The 16,162-nt window shown below is 37.7% G+C and overlaps 1 protein-coding gene across 1 annotated transcript in view; it reads right to left on the reverse strand.

Annotated features, from left to right (window-relative positions):
- The window catches only part of camta1b (calmodulin binding transcription activator 1b), a 240,753-nt gene extending 225,095 nt beyond the window's left edge, over positions 1-15,658 (reverse strand). Inside the window, exon 1 of the mRNA XM_067387774.1 lies at positions 15,639-15,658. The gene's annotated coding sequence lies outside the window, so the exon portion shown is untranslated. The remainder of the gene's footprint in view (positions 1-15,638) is intronic.
- Positions 15,659-16,162: the final 504 nt, after the last annotated feature.

The following is a 16,162-nucleotide window of genomic DNA, read 5'->3' on the forward strand; positions in this document are numbered from 1 at the left end:
AAAAATAATTTAAAAATTCATATTTAAACAAGTTATGAAGTCGAATGTAGAGCTTTCGCCAGACCGCCTTCCATATTCAGCGCATGCAGAAAGCGTAAACCTCTCGCAGTTCAAAAAGCTTACGCTACGTCATGTGCCTTCCATATTAACTTAAGGAAAAAGTGTAATTGACAAGACGCCAGTTTACATTTGCTTCGTAACTTGTATACAGAAGGCAATTTTTTTCATTGACATCACTAAAGTCACGATCCACCCTACATTTTTTTCTAATTCCATAGGAAATATGTTACATTATAGAAGTAAAACGAGCTGCAAATAGCAATTTACACTGACTTTAAGAGTGCAAAAAATAAATAATTTTAATTGTATTTTCAGATGTATATGGGAGTATAAAAGGCCCTGTACAAGGTCATGTGTTTGAGAGTCTCCTTGAAAGAATTCAAACAGCATCTAAAGATATCACTAAAATGTGAGTTCGGCAGATCGTGTCCATGCTGAAAGTTTTTCATCTATTTTCCTCGAGTGTCTATGAATTTCACATGTGTGCCGAGCTTTCGATGAGTTTTACATAGAACATCGCAGCACCTGTACACCAAAAATAGCAACCTCCTGAAACAGAGCCCAAACTCTCTGGTGGTCCTCCTTCTACTGTAGGTGCAACTGAATAAGACGATGTTTAATGTTCTGGTATGGGCAACGGGGTTAGCTCAGAGACTCTCTTCGACCCACACTGGCTTAGATACATGCAATATTATTCTCAACAAATTTTATTTTCCATATGTGGCTATTTTAATGCAAAACCAAATACATACCGTTCAAGAGTTTGGGGTCAGCATTTTTTATTTTTATTTTTTATTTTTTATTTTTTTTAAGAAATTAAATTTTTTTAAGCAGAACAGAAGAAATATAAAAGAATCTTACCGACCCCAAACTTTTGAACAGTGTTATACAGTATATAAAAATAATGTATATAAATGCAAATAAGAGATATTGAGCTGAGATATTACTGGTTAATATTTTTAATTTCCATGTATGCAGCCTTGATGACATCATCTGAAAAGAAAAATTATTTCTGAGCTGAAGAGAAGGGGAAATTATTATATTCTGTGGTAAGATAGGTTAAAAACATCTTTATCATAATTGTAAAATAACATGATAACATGCACCAATGAATCGTATACAACAAGATCAGAGATAGTTACAAAAATAAAGTGAGTAAATTTTGATTTTGTATTGTGAGGTTATACAAGATTACTAATTATATATATATATATATATATATACACACACACACACACACACTGTAAAAAAACAATTGTTAGTTTAACTTAAAGTTACCTGGTTGCCTTAAAATTCTGAGTTTATTGAAATTAAAAATTCAAGTTAATGCAATGAAGGTGATTGATTTAATCAACAGAAAAATTTTATGTTATCTGAACCACATTAATTATTTAAGTTGATTTGATATATATATATGGTTATACAAGGTTACTAGTCGGCAAGAAATCAGGAAGAACACTGAAAAGTAAGCAAAAGAGAAAAAAGTTCTGGTGATCGATTTGACGTCACAAAAAAAAAAAAAATTCACTCATTGAACATGGATTCTCAACTCAAATTTGTTCAAGAACTAGTTTAAGATTAGAGATTAAGATTATTGGTTAATCACTGGCTGCAAACCACATAAAAGTTTGAAAATTAAAACAACACTGTGAGAGTAAAGTTTGAATGCTCCATGAATTGTGTGAAAGGACTGTATGTGACCATATGAGATAAAGTGCAATACTTGCAAGCGTCACTGAACAAAACAAGCCAGCTTTCAGAAATGAAATGTTTTTGCTATAGTAAATCTACCCGCATCAGCTCCTCCTCACGGCCCAAGCGTTCCTTCTACCCCCATTTTGTAGAGGTGGTTAGGCCAATTTTAATTCATCTCCACTCTCAGGAGGGTTTGTCCCTGTGCTTGGCACCAAACTCCACCGTGTACTCCATCTCCATAAAACCAATCCATTACTAACAGGGCAGGCCACAGAGCGGCCCCCTCACACCCCGCTAAACGCTTGTGCACTCTGCCTCACTTTCTCGTTTGTGTTTCATTTCACACTCTTTCAGGCTATTTTTCTTGTGCTCTTTTCTTGAGGGAAAGAGAAAGGCTGCGTGTTTGGGAAAGGGGGAACGTTATTGGTTCTTTTACAAATAGCATGGCAAAAAAGGCACTTGAGATAACACAAGCGAGTGCCTTTGGTGTACCACTCTCTCTCTCGCCCAATGAATAAATGAATGAATTAACATGACGCTCAGGCCTCGGGGTCCCTTTGCAACTCTCCTAAAAGTGGAAAGTCCTGCCCCTGTGCCTCTAAAGTCACCAACGACGTAAACACACACACGCACGCACACAAACCTCCGATTCAGAGTTATGACACATACACACACAAGATTTATGACCCACATCAGAGCATTTGCAATTCAAGAGTTCAGAACTCTATTTATTAGCAACACTCAGCGAGGAAGAGAAGGATAGAGAGAGAGAGAAAGTAGTAAAGGACATCAGGAGGTATATCCTGTGAGAAAGAGGATGTTATTCTGTTTGTGAGAAGGCACATCCTCACGGGGATGAGAGACGGCTCTATTTTTAAAGAGCAGCTTTAGTGCAAACAGCCTTTCAGAGAGAAAGACAATGACCGAGAGAGAGACGCCTAATGCCATATCGCCAATGTCCTACTCTGTCACCTCTGTCAGCAGTACTGGGGAAAAAAGATAGAAAGAGAGACAGAGAAGACACTTTCTGGGTGGGCGTTTGAACGATCGACCGCTATGAACTTTAGCCTCCTGAGAGAAAACAGCATTCTCACCTCACCCACAAAATCAACTGATGTGCTGCATTTGGTTGGGAAGCACAAGGAATTGAGTCCGATTCAGATTCCAACTAACGATTCTTTTAGCACTCCTGTTCCTCAGATTAGCTGGTCCTACCTAGAGTACTGTGAAAAAGTAAGTGCACCCCATGAAAAGGACATTTTAGGACAAACAGATTGTCATTTCTCCAATACAATAAATGGAAACATCTATGGAAGCTTGTTTCCGCTAATAAATATATATTATATACTATATATATATATAGAAAAGAAAAACGGTAATTGTGACTTTTTATCTCATAATTCTCACTTTTTTCTCAGAATTGCACAATATAAAAAAATATGAAGTCACAATTTTTTCCTTGCAAGTCAACTTTTTTCTTGCAATTGCGAGTTATCATCATGCAATTCTGACTTCAGCCCTATTCGCACTGGATTAGTAATATCTGGGGACCTCTAGTCATTTGTAATAATTGCAGAGGTTGTCTGTGATCTTAATCTTGTGTGAATCGGCCATGTCTGTAATTTGTAAAGTAAAATTCCCCCGCAGTTGACCTACCATATTTTGCCGAACACCGAGGTCCTGTGATAATATTAGTCCTGTGCGAATGGGGTCGTTTTTGCTTCCTGTGCGCCTTTTTAGCATCTTTCGCAAAGAATGGAGGCTGCGCTGGAGTGTTTTGATAGTATTTTGGGTGCTGGGTCATATCGCTATACACCATACAACTATACAATTTGCAGAAAGAGAAAGCTGAAAACCATCAGAGGAGCAAAAATAAAAAGAATGATTAGATGGATGATATGTATAGCATTATGCGGTAATGAAAATTCTTCTGTTTATGATATATCATACAGCTAGACCTAGAACAACAAGACATTTCCAAGCAATACCAAAATAGTGCGCAATCAAGCGAGGGGGTTCACATCATGATTCAAAGTTAATGTGTTACAAATAAATCAAGCATAAAGCTTGAGCTATTAGATTTTAACCTGGTGAAATGTAAATGACATCATATCCAGGAGATAAGTCAATAAATTTGAGTAAAATCACAGGCTTCATTTATCCCGTGCAAATGCGGCAATCGAAATTCAGATGTGGTGTAGTTTCTATTTCTATTTATCCCCACTACATTAACTGTCTAAAATTACAATCAAGTACAAATTAGTATACATAATTAAAAAGGAAGGACACACTTTATATAAACTTCAATGAATTTGTCTGGTTTGGTCATAAGCATCGAAGTAAATATCAAGGCAAGACTAAAAGATCCGTCTAGACCGGGAAGTCACACCAAATTCAGAGCAAAAGCAGAGAATAAGTGTCATCCTTCGGTATCATCAATTCACTGTGAAAATGCACCAGACTATCATAATACTAAACAAATATGATATACATGGAGGTCATAAACCACCATTTAAAAGTTTAAGGTTAGTGAGATTTTTTAATGTTATTTAAAGAAGTCTCTCTAAGGTTGCATTTAATCAAAAATACAGCAATATTGTGAAATAATATTGCAATTTAAAACAACTATTTTATATTTTAATACATTTTAAAATGTAATTTATTCCTGTGATCAAAGCTGAATTTTCAGCATCATTACTCCAGTCTTCAGTGTCACATGATCCTTCAGAAATCATTCTAATATGCTGATTTGATGCTTAGTACTTCTTTTATTATCTTTATTATCTCATCTTTTTTTTATTTTTATTTTATTATAAGTTGAAAACAGTTATATTCTTGAGGAAAATATGGAAATACATTTTTGCAGGATTCTTTGAAAGTTCAAAAGAACAGCATTTATTTGAAACAGAAACTTTTGTAACATTATAAATATCTTTACTGTCACTTTTGATCAATTTAATGCATCCTTGCTGAATTAAAGTATTTATTTCTTTAAACAAAAAACTACGAAAAAACTACGATCAGTAGCACATCTTAAACAATTTGTATTTATATTAATGTTTTTAATTATATTAATTTAGAACAAACATAGCAACCCTAGTCCAGCCCCTCCAGCACCTCTAACCACCGCTCGTCCCCTTTGCACACTAAAAAAAAAAAATCTTCAAACCCCTGAGGATTAGCGAAACAGCTCTCCTCGTCATCAGAAAGAGGGATTTTAATTTCACACTGTTATCAGCGCAGAAGCAGTGTCACCGCTTCAAAACCTTCACCGTGAACTCTGCGGTGAGCGGAGAGACACACAGCCGCTGACAGCACTCAAGCGCTCACTATAAAGGCAGTCAGAGAGACCCAGAGGGGAATCAAAGCTGAGAGATGCGTCTGCTCTTTCTGGCTCGCCCTGGAGAGAGAGAGAGCGACAGCATGTTTTTTGCATAGGGTGGGTTTTCGTGACTCGTTCACACGCACACAGATGCACGGCGCTCTTTATGGCTGCAGTAATTGAACTAACTGATGTGATCTTTCACAGGCCTGTGTGCGGGAATGAAACAGCAAGCCACGCAGAGGGGACACAGTAATCCTCTGTAGGTCAAAGAACAGAGGCAATGGAAATGAGGATTCCACATAATAGAATCCCAAACAATCGCTTAAAATTCAAGGATGCGCTTGCGCTGTGAATCAGGCAGCAGAATGCCGCCATATGGACTAACGTAAGCAAAGCAGCTTTCAAATGCCTTTCTCTTCTCGTCTGTCTGTCTGTCTCTCTCTCTCACACTCCTCCATCAAACGCAGCTTTGGACCAAGAGATGCGACCACCAGAGGGAGTTTTGAAGTTTGTTTGAAGAATTTCAGTTAATTTCACCTCAGAACTTGTTCTCGGAGCACCTACGGAAAAATTTCCCCATTTCCTGTGTTTGTTGCCAATCCTTTGTGGAACTCTGAAAGCTATTACTCAGATGTCTCCTGCAGCTGTTAAGAAGACAAAAAAATCTCTGCCTTTCTTTTTGCCTTTAGAAAGTGCTGGACTCTAATCAGCATGGAGTAGAAATGCACAAATATAGAAATTTGGGGTAACACTAAAAACTACTTATTTATTTGGCTCCTAACTAGTGTAAATATAAATCAGAGATTCAGAGATCCCACTAATGAATTTTCAATGACTTTTCAAGTCGTTTACCAACACAAAAAATGTATTAAATATATTTGAATATTTTTAAAATCATTGTTTTTTTTTAAAGGGGACCTATTATGCCCCCTTTCACAAGTCTCTGGTGTTCTCTGAATGTGTGTGTGTGAAGTTTCAGCTCAAAATACCCTGAATACAGATTTTGTAGAATTACAGAATTTGCCCCTATTTGGGTTTGAGCAAAAACAAGCCGTTTTTGTGTGTGTCCCTTTAACCCTGTAAAGCCCACTGTTGCAGAATTACAATATCACTTTCGAAAATTAAAAAAAAAAGCCTGCAAATGTTTGTTTTTTTTGTTTTGTTTTTTTCTCAAGACCACATTTACATAGTTAATGGGTTCTATTGTTTGTCCTCACAATGCTATTGGATAGAAAAAGTGTTTATAGGTCCGGTCATCTGGCCATGAACTCACTCTACCTGCAAACTTCGCGTTGAGCTCATCTCCTTTTTTTGCATGACTGGATGTCATCAAGGTTCAAGTAAGTAAAATTCCTTACATATTTTTTTGTGTTTATTACAATGTCTAGAACATATACATATATAGTCATTTTGGAAAACATTCATCAAATTTGATTTAGAGCTTGTTAAGTCCATGTTGTAATTCTACAACGTTGGGCCAGAGTGGTAGTCAAAATAGCCTGTGCTTCTTACACATTACATAAGGACACTGCACTTCTCACATGGTCACAAATTTAAATTTAAACTGTTAGATGATTCATTTGAACTGAATTAGTACTTAGTTTAGCTTATACCATAATTAAACACAGGAATACATTGTATGTGAAACTCCCTGTATCTTTGTAGTTTTTTAACTTCTAAATGATATTGAGATTTTTTTATGAGTGTTGCCGAAGTAGCAGTTTATAGCATTAGGAGAGCGAAAAACAGGCTCTGAATGTTCTGGATTTTTGAGGGGGGAGGGGGGTGCCCGTTGCATTGTTCAGGGACAGGTGTGAATGGTCTTGAATATGAACCTGTAAGTGCTCTGGGGGGGATGCATGTGTTCTTTTAGTATGATAAGTAGAGAGCATAATAGGCCAGCCAGACAGTATTGTTTGAATGTAGTAGTGGAATTTTGATTAGCCTTTGCATTGAAATTATAATACTTTGGTGGATAATACTTAGATCTCTAACCTCGACACATGGTCTACCATCCTGTCTATTCTTTCAGTTTAACTACTACAATGTAAGACCCATATTTTTACTTTTTCCATTTCAGAATGCCAAGATGTCATCGGACCACCATCCACTGGAGAGAGAGGACGCTGCAGACACTGCAATAATGGATACACAAATACACTGTGTAGCAAGTGCAATGTTCGCCTGTGCTTCTCAGATGAAAAGAACTGTCTTAGGGACTATCACTGCAAAACACAGACTTCATTCAAACCACACTGAAAGTGATAGAAGAAAAATGTTACTTCAAAAGTTAAAAAAGTGAAATCATAATCAAGGACCCCTTTAAATCATTTTACAGAGATTGTGGTGAAGGATTTCCATATGTAATCAATACCAATCCTTAAAATGTAAACGATTAAATGATTTAAACAATCAATATTATTTGTGATAAAGTCTCCCAAAAGACAGAATTAATGGTCTGAGATTTTAATGCAGAAATTACCAAGCCTGGAAATTGTATTTTTAAAATTTCCTGAAATTTTCCATTGACATGGGAACTCTAGTTTTTTTCCCCTCAATAAAAATAACTGTTTATACCAGAGGTATATACCTAGAGGGCCACAGTCCTGCAAAGTTTAATTTCAACCCTGCTCCAACACACATACCTGTAGATTGACGTTGAATAGCTGAATCAGGTGTGTTTAATTGGAGCTGAAGCTAAACTCTGCAGATTGTGGCCCTCCAGGAACTGAGTTTTGCACCCCTGGTTTATACTATAAATGCTCAAATCCAAAATGAGAAAACAAGGCATTAAAGCATACAGAGTATAGCTCTTTAGTACCTGCCAATAACATACCCAGCTATAATTAACACCACTTTTTAGCTATTTTAATTTGATAAGGACAGTGTGAGAGAGAGGACGTCACTCACCCCTCTCCAACACAACTAGAACTCTAAAAGAACCGCCTCATGCTCCATTAGCTTCATTCCATATTTGGCCGAGCTGCTTCAACACATTATCATTTCAGTCCCGGAGTCCTGTAGTTTGGCATTCAGGATGAGAACTCAGGGGTCTTGAGAGGGCTACTTTTAATCAGGCAGTTTGTGTGGTACTCCAGCTGGTAGCGCATGAGCCGCGTGGCTAAACCAAACGCAGGCACAGAGACCGTCCATCCGCCCAGGCGATCGCTGATGAGCAAAGCAACCTGGTCATTAGCTCTGATTGGCTGCCACGCCTTCATGCAAAAATGCTGGGAAAGCTGCTTTTCAAGCCCCAAAACACAGGTGCACCACGGATAGATCGTTTCTCTTTCTCTCGATCCATCTGCCCTCTCCCTCTCTCTGAAAATGGGAAATAGATGAGGAGATGCTTCCTGAATAGTTTATCAGAGGCATGGATTGGCATCCATTGCAATCTCAGCAACAATCAGCAGTTCTTCCAAGCACAACGTCCTCATGGCTCTAACCAGACAAAACATGACAAATTTTAAGCGTCAAGTAATTTTTCTGTCCTCACTGAAAGCAAACTGATGTGGAAGTCCATTTCCATCTCAAAAGGAAAAAAAAAAAGTAATTATGGGATGAAATTTACATTAAAGTCTCATTGTAAAATCATAACTGAGATATGAAGTTGCAATTGTGAAACAAAGTAAAAAATAAAGAAATATAAAGTCACAGCTACAGGAGAAATTGAGACAAAAAAAAATTCCATTCAACTTACTATTTGTATATGTAAATCTAAATGTTGCAAAAAAATAATACTTTGAATGCACTATAACGCTGTCAAAAGCATAATGCATGTACATGCCCACGATCCATAGTTAGGACAAAATTATTACGCATATTAACATGGAAGGATTTATCACTTTATTCTGGTGTTATTGATGATAAGGCAAGCACACGCCTTCATCTCACACAGGTGGCATCGTCATACATAAATTACTGTGCATCTCTGCTTATGGCTTATCTCAAATGGCATCCATTAAGTAAATCAGGTTTAGTAACAGCAGACTGTTATATGTTAGCCCCTCACTGATTTAATGCATCCATATATGATCCAATTAAGTGATTCATGCAAAATGAATCTATCAGCCTGGACGTAACCAGTACAACCATTGATCAGTACCAAAGCATGCATGTGCCGAGCATAATATTAAGCACCAATCTGTACTAAACGTAGCTCTGACTTCAAATAGGGAGTGTCATAAAATAACAAACTCGAGTGAAAATGTCATTTTAAACATTCACTACATTAAATCCAGCTCAATGTAATCAACATAACATCCATGCAGGTAAAATAGATCTCACGGTCACACACTTCTTTAGATAATGGAAAAGCCTGCACTTCTCTTAAGCATTCTAATTAAAAGAATCTCAAGAGGAGGAGAATTATAAATTATTAAAGCTCCATAGACAAAACACACACATACACTGGACATAGGAACACATTAGCAAAGCTCCATGCTAAGCTTCACTGTCCTCTGCTTTAATTGGCTTATTAGTTTTGCTCTTCTATCCTTTTAGCCTGATTGGCCCTGTTTTAAAAGCAGTAGGGTGAAAACAAATGCAAACAGGCCCATAACGGGGTCTATAGCTTCAGTGGTGTGCACGGCACAATGTTAATCAGTCCTCTGGGCTAAAATAAGGTTCCAGGTGGTATGGAACACAGTAACCTCTACAAGGTTCAGTTTTTCTAATGAGGGCATTTTAATCTCTTAACCACAGCAGTGAATATTTTAACACACTCCCTCTCTCATTCTATCCCTACCTTTCTGACGGCATACATTCAGGATACGGTGTGAGGTGAAACGGATATGCATTTTTGATTAAGCTGTGTGTAATATTTATCGAGTTATGGCGAGTATGAATCATTTTAATTGTGCTGGTGCTCTGCAGGGCATGTCTAAATAAGGGATACTCTTACAACGGCTCCATCTCTGAATTATTCTTTCTTCGTCTCTCCCTCGCTGCTCATCCCTTACTCGCTCTCTGCCTCACCGTGCCGAAGAGAGAAATAAAGAAAGAAAGATGTATAGTATGGCATTACTGGGCTTATTAGGCAAAAGCAAACAGCAAATAAAAGCTAATGATTGTTAGTGATGTGCTGTAAGGGCTGAGCTCCACAGGGTCGGCCGTAGCTTTACCCTTGCCATGGGCGGCACTTCCACCTACATACTAGAGTAAACTAGAGAGAGAGAGATATGAAAAAAGGCATAAAAAATGCATTGGAAAAAGAAAAAAAAAAAAAGACTGGATAATTTGCGATTCATTTATGCGAGGTTAAACACTCGGTTATTTTATTTTACTCTCCAAGTCTTCAATAAAACCATACAATCAGGAAAAATTTCTCTAGAAAATAAAGTACGCAATAAAAAAAAACAAAAAAACACACTAATAACCCTAAATCCAGAAGCCCGCAATTTGCAGATTCTACAAAACATCTATTTTCGGCCCATTAACAAATTAGGCATCGCTTCTACGTTCAGAGATTTCATCGTCACCATCAGCGTTGATTGAATATGTCATTGCACGACTCTGCTCATCATTAATAACACCATTAAGAGTCTCCGTCGAGATCAAACAATGGCAGAAAGCCTAACTGCATCTTAATCAGCAATATTAAGCATATTCACAAATATGCAAATATTCAAATTTAAACAGTGGCATTATTTGTATACATAATTGCCATTTCCAAATGACGGTAAACACTGGATGTGGCATTTTCTTGCAAGACAAATTGTTTTGATAAGTTATTATTTTGTGCTGAAATGAGAAAATGGAGGCTTATTGCTGCTTGTTTGTTGATTTATGAAAATCCCAAAGAAAAGTCATGTTTTTTTCATGAAGTGCTGGGATATTGGGTTGAGTGCGGGTCGGGAGTGATACCAAATGGGCCGGGAAGCAATTGATGCTAATTTAGAATATCACTAATTTGAAAATATGCCACGGAGCTAATCGAAATTCTATCTTGGGAGGGGGAAAAAAGAGTGGAAAATAAATACACAACTGTCTCGTTTGATCCAGTTTCAGGAAAAGGCAACAGAGCAGTCACAGAGAGAAAAAGGACCAAATCATTACCCTCTAAGTTGAAAATAAACTTTTTACTGCCTCAGCAGTGCCAGGCTTTATGGAGATTTTATAGATGTTTCCGGCATACTAATGAGCAGAATCTGATGATTCGATGGTCATCACTGAAATTCAAAAAGATTTATTGGTAAACACTATCACGTAATAAAATAAATCCATACAGAATGTGAGTCCCGCGACACATCCGTCCTCTTGCTGAAACTGACCTGGCTGCTGAGGAACAAATCTGTGATCGAAGAACATTTTGTGATTGCAATCACTTAATCACAAACTGTTTGCCGTCATTTTATGAAAGACAAGAAAGGAGAAGCACGTTATGAATAGAAAATGATAGATAAAGAGCGGAAAAAGAGGGTGAGGAACATTAGTTACTCCTGCGCTCTGTCCTTAAGCGAATGACAGGAAAGTGCTAGTCAAGGTCAGGCCAATAGATGGAAGGTTAAAAGGGAATTGTGGGGGATGGGTGAGCTGATAAAACCTCCGTCAGCAGGAACGGCTGCTACAGTCTTTTCTGCCGGGAATTCTTGGTGGACATCTTTATAATTACCTCTTCTGCAATTACTTAAAATCCAATTTCATTCAGTCAGTAAACAATTCTGCTTGAAGTTCAGGAATAAATAATAATTAAAACAGTAATGGATAAATAAACTAAATATTAATAAATAAATGGAAATAAATTAAACGCAAACTATTGTCCCACTCTTAATTTGCACAAAGTAGTCATTTAAGGCTTTTATTACTTAGCTTCTAATTTTGAATTTTGATTAGAGTGTGTCACAATTCAATGTGCCAGGTACTAATCAGCAATGAAATAAAGTAAATAATGATGAATAAAAAAGTGCTACATGCCAGAGTGGAGAATAATAAAAAAAAACATATTCTAATGGAAATGAAGATGAATGAATAGCATGGATGGTTGACTATATTCTCCACCTCCGCAGACCCAAAGATCCAGCAACTGGAGGAAGAAAGAGTGTGTGACGCAGACGCAGTCAAGGGCATGTCAGACAAAGAAATAAAAGAAACCGAACAAACGGCATGCAGTGTCCTGTGCAGAGAGATGCACAAACATAAAGCCAGCCAGAGAGAAACTATTGTTGCTTTTCACAAACTTTGTTTCTCACTGTACAATGCTCTGTGGGAAAGCTTGGCGTTTTTATGCGAAACGTGTCAAATTGATTGTGCTGATATTTGTCAGAAAGCAACGAATGAGAATACTCATTAGACACCAAGGGCCACAATACATGCTGACTCAGCATTATGTGGAAAATATACAAATTTTCAAGAGGAACTGTCAAGCAGCACAACTCAAATGGGACAGGACATCCTGCTTCATTTTTCTCTAACAGATTCAGCAAACACAAACTAACCTCTGGGTTTGCTGCTGTTCGTGAGGGCTTAACAGGATATTTGCCCTCTTAAATTGCACATTCCAGATGCAAACTAAAATGTTTACTCAAACAGACGAGACTCTGAAACCGACTGAATAGAGCTGGAATGAGATGATCCCTCTTTTTCTTTCTTTCAGCCTTTCGACGCTTTACCTGCACGTAAGCAAGTCCTAAAAACGCACTCCTGGTTTTTTTTTTCTCTGTCGCTTTTCTCCTTGCTGTCAGTGTTCCCAATAACGTCTCAGAGAGATTGTGAGGCTTCTCTTGAGCTTGACTACACAAACACAACTAACAAAGTTTGTTGGCTCAAAGTCCCTATTTCGGGTCGTAAGGTGTAAGTGGCAGCACATACTGTACGGATCTGCTTCATGTCTTGGCAGGAGAAGTGCTTTTGATCCGGCTGCTCTCTGGCATACTTTGTAGCATCCAAGTTTGCCTTCCTATATGTCTCATCTGTCTTTTCCAATGGGAGACAGGAGGAATTTTTGACCTGTTGGCCTTGGCCAATTAATATTTCCCTTTTGGATGCATACAACAAAAAGTCTTAGAGACAGACTTTAAATTGACACTATTCACATCTCTGCCTATAATTATATCCAACATTTCTGCCACAGTAATCGCCTGAGACTTCTCCTACAGCAACCGAGCACTGCAAATCACCTAGTCTCTTCTCGAAATCACCTCTCCACATGATGTTGTGACACGGAATGACACACTGGTGACAAATAGCGTTCCAAGAACAAAAACCCACAGCGTCCTCCTTGGAACGATGTCACGACACAGTTACATAAAAGTTTACCTCCTTTTCCAGGACAACCTCCTACCCCGCAACACCCCATTGTGCCTCCTTTTGTTCCAATAATCACTTGGAGGCTCTCTTTAGCTGCTGAATCATCCAGTCCCACACACAGAGACGCTCATGCTCTCCTTCACTAGGGAAGCTCTCCAGCTCCTATATTCAAAGCAGCCATCCTACTGATATTGTCAAGAGGTCGTACATTTCGATCTGTTCTTAGGTATGTACGTCTGGTAAAAATACCCTACTTGGTAAAACGAGAACAAAACAAAACTACACATTGAATCAGCATTTAGCCTCCTGGGAAGGAATGTTTTCACAGGCCACACGCTCTGTAAATTATTGGAATTAGAATTTTTCCCATTGTTTATCTCATTTTATGGGAGTCAAACATTCTGAAAAAGGTGTCTAATGATTTAGCAAAGTACATTCATCATGAATAATGGTTTAGTCTTTCTCTTTGAGATTAAGGTGATATAAATGTTTAAATGGTGATATAAATAAATGTTTTCTATATATCTTAATTATTGTTGATGTATTTCATTTTTCCAGGAGCTCATAGCTTCTACCTTAAAATTAAATTCTAACAGTGTTTGTAAATTAATTGCACAAATGATTACATTATTTGCTAACTGCATTCTTCTAATATTGTAATTTTGACATGCATTCTCTGTAAAGCTGCTTTTAAACGATATGTTTTGTGAAAAGCTCTATACAAATAAATGTGAATTGAATTGAATTTAAGTTTTCAAATGGCTTGGAGTATACGGTTGTGTCAGGGCCATTCTCAAAAAAAATGTTGATTTATCGACTGAAGCTTTGTATTCAATTCAGTTTTCTCACAAAAATGCTGATGGTAAGAATTATTACTAATGTCAATAGTACTCAACTTGTTTTGTATTATTCTGTTCCATTTCACAAATTAAATGATTGATTTATTTAAATGTATAATAAAATATGTAATTATGAATAATTATATTTAAATATTCTCATATAAAATAACATTTCTAAGATGGTGTCCATATCATCTCCAAACATATCACTAATCGGACAAAACACATTTTTTGGTTCCCAGAGATTCTTAAAGGCACAATATGTAAGATTCTTGGATTTAAATGTCCAAAAACAACTAGAACAGTGTTAGATATTTTGTTGACTTGTGCACTTACATTATACCAAATTTTTCTAAGCAATGTTTAAATCCAGAGAAATAAGCAATTTTAACCAGGGGCCAGTTGCATAAACTTAGTCACTATATTAACACTGTGTATTAAGAACTAGTTTGACCAACTTGCGTTAACCAAGGGGTAATCAATGTTATTTTTCCAATTCAAATTACACCAATCTACCTTTTTATGTAACATACTTTAAAAAATTAGGACCACTCTTCAAGAAAAACATTATGTCTTAACTTTTAAGACTAGTCTAAGTGGTTTATGCAACTGGCCCCAGGACACGGAACATGTCCGTGCGTCTCTTATCAATGACATCATATCCACGTTAACCTCGATTTCTATTTTTTTTGTAGAAACAAAAGATGCTTTAATATATTATATATTTTATTAGACAAGGGAAAAACTGTATGGATACATTTATAGACAGAATACTAATAATTGTTATATAGCTCAATGCGTTTAGTCTTATTGTATGATTCTTGTTTTCTTGATATATTAATATGATATTCTAATATCGATCTAGCTTACTGCAGTGTGCAACAAATGTCTCGTAGCAGTCGCCGAGCAAACGCACAGAATAGAGTTATAACATAATTTTCAACACACTCAAATGTATCCAATATGATAAACAGCGTTGCTTTACCCCACATACCCTTAACCAGAAGAAGCAGAAGCGGCGACTGTGGCATAATAAAAGTTTTGCTGCTCTCGAGCCGTGTCGCTCACGTCTTTCATTAGCAATTGCTCCAGCGGCCTCGTTTAGCTCCCACAGCACTCAGCCCTGCTCTGCTTCATACTACAATAACGTTAATACATGAGTTCTACCCGAGTCCTGTCCCGTTTCTTTTCCACCGGCTGTAAGGTGAAAACATCTCCCATGATTCCGTGTTCCATTTCCACGTCATCAAGCTATGACTTTGTTTTGAATAGGTGACCTTTAGTGGCAAAAAATTACATACTGTGCCTTTAAGTTCTTAAAAACTGTGGCTTAGGGGTTAGCACACATACTCCGGTGTTTTGTGCGACGCTTATGTGGGCGAAGCAAGTTGGACCCTGACAATGATACAACATAGGTCATTTTCCAATCCATTCTTGCAATTTCACTCATTAACTAACCTCATCTGACTCACCTCCTTCACTTCCTCACATTGCCTTTGTCGATCTGATGTCCTTCCCTCCCACCTCTTCCCGCATCTGGTTGAGCTCCCAGAGGACGCTGAGATTGAATGGCGTGATAAGGTTAACGGGAGAAAGTGTTCTCATTCTTTAACACCCCATCGCCTTTCCTCTCCCACCTCCTAAAGTTCAGTAATAGGAGGCCGCTAACCCAGTTACCCACGTTGCTCTGCTGTACAGCTAAAGGCTAAAGCGAGAGCAGCGGACACATTAATAGCAAAAAATAGCTCTCCGGGGACACAGCTGGTGAGAATCTCTCTCCTACGCCAAACTCTGCTGGAGTTTTCAAAAAGCTTTATCATGTCCCTGCCTCCTTCATCTGGATGCTGGTGAACGTCACCTCCCACATAACTCTTAGCAGATTACAGTTGACCGCAGGGTCAGGAGGAGGGGGAGATCTCCCGCACTTTCCCTGGACAGACAAATTAGGTGACACAATGTGAAAAAAGGTGGACTGGATGGATATCTTGACTTATGA

The sequence above is a fragment of the Chanodichthys erythropterus genome, chromosome 6, assembly GCF_024489055.1.
Source record: "Chanodichthys erythropterus isolate Z2021 chromosome 6, ASM2448905v1, whole genome shotgun sequence".
Classification (NCBI taxonomy): domain Eukaryota; kingdom Metazoa; phylum Chordata; class Actinopteri; order Cypriniformes; family Xenocyprididae; genus Chanodichthys; species Chanodichthys erythropterus.